The following is an 11837-nucleotide window of genomic DNA, read 5'->3' as shown; positions in this document are numbered from 1 at the left end:
CATTTGTATCCCCCTTTTTTTTGTTTAGTCTTGTCAGAAAGATATTAAAAAGAACAAGCACATTCCAAAAGGAAATAAAAATTTACAGGACTAATAAAGGAGGAGCAACCCGCATGGCCAGGCCAGCAAGGTCTGCAGAGACAAGTCAGCGTTGAAGGACCCCGAAGCCAGGGCGTCCCTGCGCAGCTCGCCAGCCCGCCCGCACCCCTGGGAGTGACAGCGAGGTGGGGGCCGGCCTGCTGCTGCTGCTGTGGGGACCCTCTTGGCGCTGGGCTTGCAACGGCCCTGCCGAGAGGGCGCTAACCAGAGTGGACTCCTAAGCCTTAAATTCTGCAGGAAAGAGGGTTTGGGTAACTCTGCGGGGAGAGAAACCTTCCCAAGTTCAGGGTTCCATTGCCGTGACGAGGGTTTCGCGCCTCTGCTGTTTTCGCGCGGTGCCACGTGGTCGCAGGCCAGCGAGGGACAGTGGGCAGGTGGCTGCTGCTCTCCGCTCCTCCAGCCTGCTCTCTGTGCCCCGGGTCTGAGGTCCAGGGAATCTGTTTTCTTTTTACCCACAGCCAGTCGGTATCCCCATGGGAGAAGCAGGGGAGAGAGCGAGAGAGGGGCTGAGCCGAGGACACTCACCTCCCTTGGTCGCCTCTGGAGGTCGTCGCGCACAGGCCGCTGTACCCACGGCAGGTGTCACTGGGCTGCTGGGATGTGCTGCAGGAGAGCTGCGCCTCTCTAAAAATTAAATTTACAGTTAGTTCCTTTAAATATACTCCTTCGAAACGGACCACGTCCTGGGAGTTCTGATCAGTATCACTGACAATCTTTTAGTAGCTCGAGGTATCCAAGTCAAATTGTACCTAGAATCCCCAAAATATTAAATTGTTCAAAGACAAGGAACAGTTCTTACATCTCTTTGTTTTTCACAAACACAAGTATGTAGTGGAATTACAGGTTTATTTTTGCTGCTTAATTAAATAAAATACTTTTCAAAAAGTAAGATGACTTAAATCCAAGATGTGACTACCAATTCACAGAAACACAATAGTGTCATTTGAATAGAAGGTTTTGTTTTTTGTTTTTTGTTTTTCTTGTATTTTAGGGAAGAATCTACAGGGTATTCAGGGTCTCACTACTAGAACGGATTCGTACTGATCCGCCTGTTTACAGCCTCTCAGGAGTTGGGATTACAGGCACACACTACCACGCCCAATCTCAGCGTGCCCCGGAGGTGGGGCCGGCAGGTCAGGCCTGGGGATCGGATCCCCGGGCCCTGAGCCTGCTTGCAGGCGCTTTATTCCCCTGAGCTATTTGGCCAGCCCTGAATAGAAGTATTTTTAAAATGCCAGATGTGAAATGAAGAGACATCGTTCTGACAACTTAGCTCTCCGGCCGACATCACTGACTTTCCCGACTGGGTCCTTTCTAGGATTAAAGCTCAGGGTGCCGTTCTTGCCTAAGAAGTCACAGCGCATAAACCCATCTTCAGGAGGGACCCTCCCGCTGCGTCCTGCAGCCTGGGTTGCGGCAGAGTGACAGTGAGCATTCTCTGTCACTTAGGCGTCACAGTCTTCAGGTCCTACCTTCAGCCTTCTGGGCTCACGCGGCGGCCTCTCGCCCTCCCTCTGGGCTTCTTGCCTTGCGCCACGGCCTCTCTCCAGAGCCCTTTTCTTGCACATGGCTGTTGAAGCCCCAATCTCACTTCTGTACATTAGCAACTTTAGTTTCATTCATTTTTCACTAAAACTTCCCCCCCCTCCCAGGGCCAGGGCGATAGCCCAGTAGACTAATCACTTCCCTGGCAAACGCAAGGGCCTGAGTTCAATCCCCGGTAATACAAATATTCACAAGGAAAAGTCACCTTAGTTACCATAGGTAGGGCTTTTAATTTGAAGCAAAATACAATTATAGCAGTTGATACATTTTAACTTGGGGTGACGACCACAGCCAATACACTGACACTTACAGAAATTAATAATGATAACTTTTTCTCACCTATGAATACTATAAAACTGTGCTGAGAAAAGCAATGAGTGAGACACATTTTCTGCCTGGAAGGCCCTCACGGGCAGGTGGAGTGATGGCATGAATTAGCCCCTGGAGTTTCCGACACGGGATTCATTATATTTAGAAGACTTCTTAATGTAGAATTTGTCCTCTGCGAGGTGTTGGTATTTTAATACAAGCTCTTCTTCCCCAGTCTTCTTCACAGAAAGCTCTTCTTTCACAGTGGCCACCCATCCTAAAATGAAGCTTTCATTTTATCAAAAATGGTTTATAATACATATTTAATATTTTACATTTATAATATGGATCAGATCATTTCTTTTTACATCAATATAAATTATACAAGTGCCAAGCAAACTAGTATAAATGGTTAATAAGCCAATACAATTTTTACTAGTATTATAATCAGCGCTGTGAAGTGTTCGGATCCCTTAGAGCTGAAATGAATTATTTAAAGACCTGATTTAGTGGATGTCTATATCACTTGGGTAATAAATATCTAGAAATCCAGCTTTGCATCCTTTTTCAATTTGAAAGCAAACAAAAGATGCCAAAGCAGAAGACAAGAAGTTAAAGAACAATTAAGAAAAAAGCACCAAGCAAGAGAAATAACATGTCTTATGTTTTAAGTTCTTCACATTATTTTTCCAGTTTCAAACAACATAAAATTTATCAGAACTTACAACAGTTAAAGGAACTTATCACATTTATTGTGGTTTCATATTGATTTATTAATATAATATTCTAAGTAGTGTTAGGGACATATTTAAGTAATTAGAGGTCAGAATAAATCCATAGGTTAAATGGACTGTATATGTAAGTGATGATTTTTGACATTCAGACAAACGTTAGCAAAGTCTCATGTATAGGTTATTTTATGTGGAAGTTTTCAATAATCATCCACTGAGCAAGAAATGAGAAAAAAGTATTCATTCCACCATGAAAAATCATTTTCTAAGAAATAAATATTTACAAAACCACAAAATACTGGATATTTGTGCTTAATAAAGTTAGCTTCAGTTGTCTGAAAACTTCCTTCTATTGATTTTTCCCATGCCTTGCAATACTGGACGAACAAGACTGCACAATAGTATAAAATGAATAAATTGGAATTTTAAGATTTTCCAGGTTGCATGTGACATAGATGCCTATAAGAAAGTAAACTTGCGGAGACGCAGAGGGTACTGTTTCATTTAACTACATGTAAACGGCAAGGAAATGAAACAGGCATTTGAAGCAATTTCAGTTATATATGCATCGCAGTTATATTATCCCTCCTACATATATGTAGGAACTAGAGTGAAATCTTAGGAATGGCATCGAAAATAAACAAAAACACTTACATAGTAGTGGGAGATGGAATCTAGGAGAAGGCAGCTGGGAACTTTGTACAATACGTACAAACCCAGAGCCTGTCAGGAGATCGTGGCAAATCACTCAGAAAAGGGAAATAATGGATCTAGAAATTTAAGTACTATATGCATGGAAAAGACAAACTGTCTGTGAGTCACGTTCTTCGAAGGCTTTTAGGGACATTGTCCTCAGCCTGCAGCCCCAGTAGTGCGTCTCACAGAATAGGGACTTGATGGGGGGTTTTTTTGTTTGTTTTGTTTTACCTGAAAAACATACAGACTAAAATATCTTTTCAGACCATTCAAGGATGGTTTCATTCTTAGCACTAAACTTAAATTTAAATCATGTCTTATTTCATCTTTATTCTATGATCTTTAAAAAGTTCTTCTAAAATATCTTTTTATTTTCACCTTTTTTTCTAGCTAGCATTGCTAAATATATTTCTAAATATATAAATCAATTAATTTCCTTCTCACAATTCAAAACCAAGTTAGGAAACAATTAGTTGTCATTTAGCTCGTGGGACACAATAATAAGGGAAATTAAAGATTGGTGGTATTGAAAATCCTAGTTTTGTAATAACACATTTCAACAAAATACTGTTTTATAATTAATTTTTTAAATCTTTTTTTTATTTTTTATTCATCTTAAAGAGAAAAAAGATAAAACAGCAGTGTAGCAGTTTCAGAACAAGTTAGTAGGACAGTTACAATAATTAATACATTTCATATTGTTTTCTTTGTAGTAGTTATTCAGAAGACAAGATACAGACATGATACCTTATCTAAACAATATTAGTACAAACCTTTCCTCTCATTGAACTACGAGAAAGTAGTTGCATATCTATCCTAACTATCTTGTATATACATATATATTTTTTTCACAAGGAAAAGGTCCTTTATTTATATCCCTCCTTTTGTTATGTTTTGTCAGAGATGGTGTTCCATTGCTGTTAGAGAAGCTGTATTTGGAGAAGTCCTTAAAGGACCTTTTCATACTTGATGCCAGTCCAAAGGTTGTAGGTTCTTGAATTCAGCAAAATAACCCCATATAGCCCAAGAGTACACAACAGTAGTGGGTTATCAGCACAACTGGCAATTGCCCAAAATTATTGATTTGAGTCTTTTACAGCTCAGCATATTAATAGAGCTTTACTTTTTATACCTCATGGTTACACTTTTTTGCTGAATGGTTAAGACCAAGTTAAAGCAAGACCTGTATACAAAATACTCTTTGTTGCCTAGAAAATATTGGGCTTGAATGATAACATCGTTGATTAATTCAATGTTCAATGGTATTTCTTTACCTTTTTAAATACAACTATTATTTGTAATTTTTTTCTTGGAGATTTTGAAAATTTTAGATATCTTTGAAATGAATTCTGGCATGTAATTTTCAAGATTGTATTTTTCAAAGAAATGGTATTGTAGTCAGGATTTATAAGAAAAACAATATAAGACACATAATTTATCAGATTACTTTATAATATTCACCCAAAACATCACATACAAAGAGAGTTCAGGTAATCTATCCACATGCTAAAAACTGAAAGAATCCAACTGCGGGCCCGGATCCCAATCAATGCCCTGCATGAGTTCAGCTGAAGGCCTGGAGCCTGTGGCAATGCCCCTCATGAGTCCCACCTGAAGCCACGGGGCCACCACAGTGTCTCATACAGGCTGTTGCATGGATCTGCACTGGGAAAGCCCAAAGGTTGGTGGTGGAAGCTGGGAAGTGTATTCCTGTGTAATGAAGGATCTGTGGGGCAGGATAAGGGATCTGCCCCAGAGCCAGGAAATGGGACTCAAAGACACAGTGCTCCTCTGGAAAGTTCCATGGCCATCCTTGGTGACAGCAAGGTCCTCTGAAGATGAGAACATCTGCGTCTATATCAGGAAAGGCAACATGACAAACTTCTCCAGGACACTGAACAGCGCACCATCTTCCCTTCAGCAGCCAGGGAGCAAGTGCTGCTCAAGGTAAGGACCAGAGCTCGCCCAAGGGAACCCTAGCCATGCTCAAGAAGGCCAAGTCCCAAGCTCCTTCGATGATGAGAATAGCTGAGTTCATATCAGGAAAGCCATGCAACAAGCTCCTTGGGAGAACCAACAGCCCCCAGGAGAACCGATAGCTCCATACGGCCCCTACATTTCTCTCTCCAGTTCATCTTTTTATTTTGCTGGCAGCAATCAGGTGGGCCTCCCACGCCCGGCACTGTGCTATTTCGGTTCAGCTAGGTGTTACAAGTTGGCCACCAGTTATCAATCCACCACGAGTATTTAGACACTAATGAGAACAAGAACAACTTGGGGAAAATATCTGAATAATAAAGACCATGTAATCCAAACCAGATACTTGCTCATATTTTATCCTTCCCATCATAAATATGTTAATAAATCCACATTTTTTCTTTCTTGAAAGATGTTTTAATACATCTAGTGTGCACACATGGCTGGAGCACATCTGGTCTTGTATGCTTTGGTTTAATAAAAGGCAATTTGGGTTGCATTTTCTGAAAGAATCATTTTTTTCCTCTGAATAGAACTGATAAAATAGATTACTTATAAAGATATATGACTTCTTTATACATTACTCATTCCAAAGATATTCTTCTAGTGTGTAAGAAAATGACACTTCTGTCCAAACTAATTTGAATTCTTACGGAGACGCTGAAATGGAATGTGCTCCCTGTGTGAGCGCCCCGTGCGTGACACCTGCGTGCTTCTCCACTAGAAGAAATCACAAGCCCAGGCTTTGCCACCATTGCCACTAGATCAGACGGCAAGCACAGACAGAGCAAGGGGACGGATGCTTCCAGGCACTGCGCATGAGCCAGCCTGTTTCTCTTCTTACAGCCTGTCATGAGAGCAGGGCATCAGTTCTCACCCACCCCCTACACGAGGACGGGTAGCCCAAGAAAGAGGGGCACAGTCTCGGCCAGACTACTAACAAAGCAAAGTAATTGGTATTCAAATGCAGGCCCACTTAAACCCAAAGATCTTCATCTGAAGTTAATATATATGTATATGTATATTAATATATGTATATGTATATTAATAAGTTAATATATATGTATATATTAACTTCAGCTAGGATGAGCTGGCCTCAAATGCACTGCAGTCCTTCTGTCTCCCAAGTGCTTGGATTACAGGCCTGTGCCACCGTACCCTACAATGTATCATTTTGTGCATCCAATCAACCCTAAGGCCCTACAATATCATAATCACAATATAGGGAACATTTATCATTTTATGCTTGCCTTTTTGTCAAAATCTTTGCTTGTTTTTTTTTCTTTTCGTGTTTTCAGTGCATAGTGATTGCATTCATTGGAGGAGACCAGTGCACACATCCACATGACTTCTTAAGATATGGTTGATTTCACAAAAACTATTATAGGCCTTATAAAGAGCTCCGAGTTTGGAGCTCAAGGACTCCAAACACAAAGCCATTATACTAAATCACCCTGATCTGATGCTATGCATTGTATACACATATGGAAATTTTTACACAACTCATAAATGTTAGATTATTGTGCATTGCTGAAAGGTTCAAAGTTGGCTACCTGGATTGGATCATAGTATCATGTACACATGTATAAAATTACCACCCTCTACCCTCTAAATATGTATTATTAGGATAAAAATACTACTTTAAAACCAGTGAGGAAGTCTCTGTTGTTGGAAGTTTATTTAATTTTACAACCTTGATATCATCAGATAAAAATTAAACAACTAGTATGACTAAGATCTGAATTTATTTTCTCATGCATGTATGTGAAAAATAGAACACCTTCATCCTCTTGGTATTAGGAAAGTACTTTTATATATTTTATAGTTGAGCCAATTTGAGATATGTGAAACAGTCCCAACTCAGAGTAATAACTTGTGAGGTGTCCTTTATGAAGTGATATTTCTGGAGAGAATAATGCCTGAAACATAACAGAATTTCACTTTAAAATAATAGCATAATTTAGCGACTAGTAGGAAACTTTTAATACATTATACAGATACACAGAAATTATGCATATAAAAAGGTATAGGAAAAATTTAGTTATCTATGTGAGTTGACATATTTTCTAAACAGTCAGTCAACAATTCAGACACTCACACATCCATTCTTTTTTTTTTTTTTTTTTTGCGGAACTAGGGTTGAACTCAGGCCCTTGCGCTTGCCGGGGAAGGGCTTATTCCACTGAGCCATCTCCCCGGCCTCCGCACACATACGAATGAAAGAAAGTTATTTTACTATAATTCCTGGTATTAAAATATCATTCTTTAAATTTCCACTAATTCTCACATTATCTTCAATTTTCTGTACTTTTTTTGGACCCTAAACTTCACCAAAATTATATTCAATTTACAAAACCTAAAAAAAATATAAATTATAAGCTGCTGAAAGGTAGCACCGAATGGTTACTCACAATTTTCAGGTGAAACTAATAAGAAAACTTCCAGGTTCTTACTGGATAAGGCGTCGCGATCTCTGCCTCGGTACCGCCCTGGAGAAACCCTTAGCAGTGTGCCTTCGCTTATCATGTGCACAGCAGCGACGCAAATCCCCAGGAACAATTTCTTATTAAGAAGCGGAAATACATGTCTTAACAATTTTGCATTTGGAAATTGTAGTTATTCATGAAGGATTGTCTGTATCCAACACGTAGCGTGCGCGGCATCAGAGAACCTTAGGGGCCGAGACGATGCAGAACGGGCCAGCTTTCTCTTAACACGGGCACTGACTTTCTGCAGGAGAACAGAGTATTTTATAATTTTTTTTATGCAAAGGGCCAGTATTCACTGTAGGGAACAATAGTGCGTAGCCCTTTTTGTAGCTGCATTTATTTTATGGTCTTTTCTTATTTTGAGAGTCAATTACAGTGGATAAAGGCAGCTGAGTTTTCTTCTTTTTCACAATATTAAACTTTATCTAGTAGCTATCGGGCGCCATTAATGATTTTAAAAAACAACAATAAATGCCATAATCCCGTGTTAAAATCCAACAAAACCAAAATCCCTAAAAGTCTGAAATCCAGAAAAATCACAATCCTGAAAAGTTAAAATCCAAAATAGTGAGATCTTGAAGATGCACGGCTTGCATTGTAGGCCCTACGCAGCAAGGCGGTACACCGGGCAGAAGGCCTCCTAACGCGCCGAGCTGTTGCACCCGGGTGGGAGAGGCGCAGCACCCGCCCTGCTGCGCGGCGTCAGGGGTTGCGGGGCGCAGCGCCTCCTTCCGCCCCGGGAATATGTTTTAGCTTTTCCATCCCTCCGCAGTGAAGAGTTTTCACGTACTCTCTGAAGGTGGCGGTACTTTCCCTTTCCCCTTATTGAGAAAGGCATCTCGTTCAAAGAGTGGCGACGGCTGTTCACGTGGAGTGTCACGAGGCTCCCAGTGCCACCGTGGAGTCCCTTTCAGGTGGGGTCAGTAGGCAGTTTTTAGGCATCGTTTCATGTTCCTCCGTGAACTCCTGGTGGAGGTTATCGAGGAAAAACCTTGCAGAGTCAGCGGATTTCTCCCTCTCCCTGGTTGTCAGGCAGGACACGGCCTCAGTGCCACACGCAGCTGCGTGGGCTCGGTGCCCCCCTTGGCCCTGTTGCTGAGGCTGCGTCCAATCCCAAGTTTAACTTCTGCTGCTTTTGCGGTTGTGGCAAAGATTCAAAGAATACCTTTTCTATAGTGCTACTTCCTGCCAAAAAGCTATTCCTTACTTCACTTGTGGCCCGCTCTTGGTATCAATTCATTCATTCATTCATTCATTCATTCATTCATTCATTCATTCATTCTATTCTTCCCCTTGCCTGCATCTCCTCACCAATGGAAACATTGTAAGCATGACACATCCTCTGTCGCTTTCAGTCCATGAGCAGCCGTTATCTGTACATATGTTTTCCTAGTGTCATTACTATTTGTCTACATCTGCACAGAAATCAACTCCTACTTGCTTTCCCCTCTAATTTCCTATCGTTCACCTGTTCTTACCCATTTATCCTGTATGGTAGCTGATTTTTTTTTTCGTTTCTTTGAGACAGGGGTTCGCTATACAGTTCAGACTTGCCCTGAATTCAATCTATAGCTCAGGCTGGCCTCAGTGTTGTGGCAATCCTCCTGCCTCGTCCCCCCAAGTGCTGGGGGAACAGGGGTGCGCCATCCTGCCTGGTGTGCTCTGATGACTGAAACACTGAATTTTAGAGAGTAAATGAAAAGAGCTGCCCTTGTTTGAGTTTGCTGGTTGCTGTGCTATCGTAGTTCACTTACGGATGAAGAACACAGGGTGAAATACACCAGCAAGAAATACTAGAAGTGGAAGAGCTTCTATTCCAATAATTTATTCAGTAAAATGTCCTGAAATCTATCCTGTGTTGTTTGGTCTCATTTTCACTTACCAGCATGAAGACAATCATACATTTGAGAACATTTTATTATAGATTATAGGCCGAGTCGGAGTCTTTCATACTTTCTATTCACATGTCATGGACAAACTTTCTGAGTATGACACTGAACTGAGAAATGAGAGCTGACTTTCACACACTTGACACCTATAATTGTACACTTAAATGGCCTTACCAATGATGTTCTCTCAAGTATTGTTGTCCAGAAGTTTTTTAGGAATCAGGGTCCAATCATACGTAAGAATTTAATCCATATGGTCAGCACTTCTAGATTTATTTTTCCATAATTCAACCAGTGATAAAGAACTCATAAATTTGCTCAGTAAACTATTGTATTCTTCAAGTAAAAATTGTGGTTTTTATGAGAAGGTTATTATGGAAAATTACATTTAGGCAAAACTAAATTGAATTTGAAAGAATGTATAAAATGAAACCACAATTTTTCTCTTATACTAATGAAGATTTAATTTTATCCCACTGAATAAAGAACAAGATTTCCAATTTAAGCAACTGCCCATCTTGGTGTTGCATGAGGATCGTAAACAGCTCCCAGGGAAGTGGAGGTCTCCTTTCCATCTTCTCTTCTCCATGGATGAAAGGTCTGTCTGGAAAATAGGAGGTAAATTTCTTTGAATAACACTTGAATTTAGAATATTTTCAATCTCCATATAATTACTCAAACTCCAAGTATTTCCATTTAATTATATTTTCTATTCCTACTGCTATTTAGGCTAATAAAGTAAACTAGGGATGGTATGAAAATTATAAAACTGATGAGATAGGACTAAAAAGGAAGCCAGACATGCTTCAGTCCTTCGTGTCCAACTAGTATTCTGGTACAGGGTGTTGGCTTGCCTCAGGAATAGACTCAGCTAGGCCAATAGCTTTAGTAGGCAGCTCTGGAAAAGTATTTTCCAGTAAGATGTACTTATGTAATCGTTAGGTGACATACCACAGTGATCTAAGGTACAATGATTTGATTATAGCATATATATATATATATATATATATACACACACACACACACACACACACACATACACACATTCTTTTGTAATTATTCTCTTCAGTACACTCTCTAAAATATTTTAAAATAACTCTTCATCATCCTCCAATTATAATTTTGGTACATTCCTACCTCAGTTATAATCTCCAGATCTAATGGTCTCTAAAGCCTTCAGATAAAGAGACATTGTCACTGGTTGCTCTCCTTCGTATTTCCCCAGAAATTTTCTGCAAGAATTGTTCTCCCTTTCTCATCTTTATTCATCACTTGTCTGCCTGACGTCCTTCTAATAAAGTCTCTAGACTCAATCAAAAGTACACCGATACGAAGAAGATTCTAGCCCAGCATGATACTGTCTTCGCCACAAGCTATTAAAGCCAGCGATTGCTTCTCATCAGTCTCTGAAGTAACTTTAAAGTCAGACACGGAAGGCAACCAGGTTCGATCGTCTTCATTTCGCACATTTGCTTTTATCGTCACTAAATTCCCCTTCCTTCCACTGAGATTCTTATTTCCAATAGCACTGATGAAAGTTTCTCCTCAAATCCGTGGTGCGCCTCATACAGAAGCTTTCTTTCGAGTGTGCTTCCGTGTGGACGCCCACATGCTTTCCCGTGGCTCCCTCTGGGCACTCAGTGAAGTCTCTCTCGCTCTCTGAACAGAGGACTAATTTCAACTTTCTTGTAACCATTGAATGAATATTACCTGGAAAATGTCCAGTAATAAACACTGGAGACATTGAAGTCATCCCTGACCTCTGCAAGGAGTCCTCCCTATCAGTGAGGTCACCAGCCAATATCTGGTAGAAGGAGGAAGAAAGGGACATAAAGTAACGTGACAACAACTGATTTCATTTTCCTAATTTTGCAATTTAATTTCCAGGTCCTTCATGGAATTAGAAATTAAAATGAAAACATTGGTTTCCTAGACTCTGTCCCTGAACTAGGATGGACAGCTCCTTAAGCATCCTGTCAGTCTGAATGTGTTTGGTGGCAGCTGTCACACAACTTCAGCCCATTTCCCATAATAACACAGAAACAATGTCACCACAATAACAAGGAATGGCATTAATTGCTACTAGAATTTGCATATGCTGC

Source organism: Octodon degus, unplaced genomic scaffold, assembly GCF_000260255.1.
Source record: "Octodon degus isolate 3935 unplaced genomic scaffold, OctDeg1.0 scaffold00108, whole genome shotgun sequence".
NCBI lineage: Eukaryota > Metazoa > Chordata > Mammalia > Rodentia > Octodontidae > Octodon > Octodon degus.
This window is presented reverse-complemented; position numbering follows the sequence as displayed.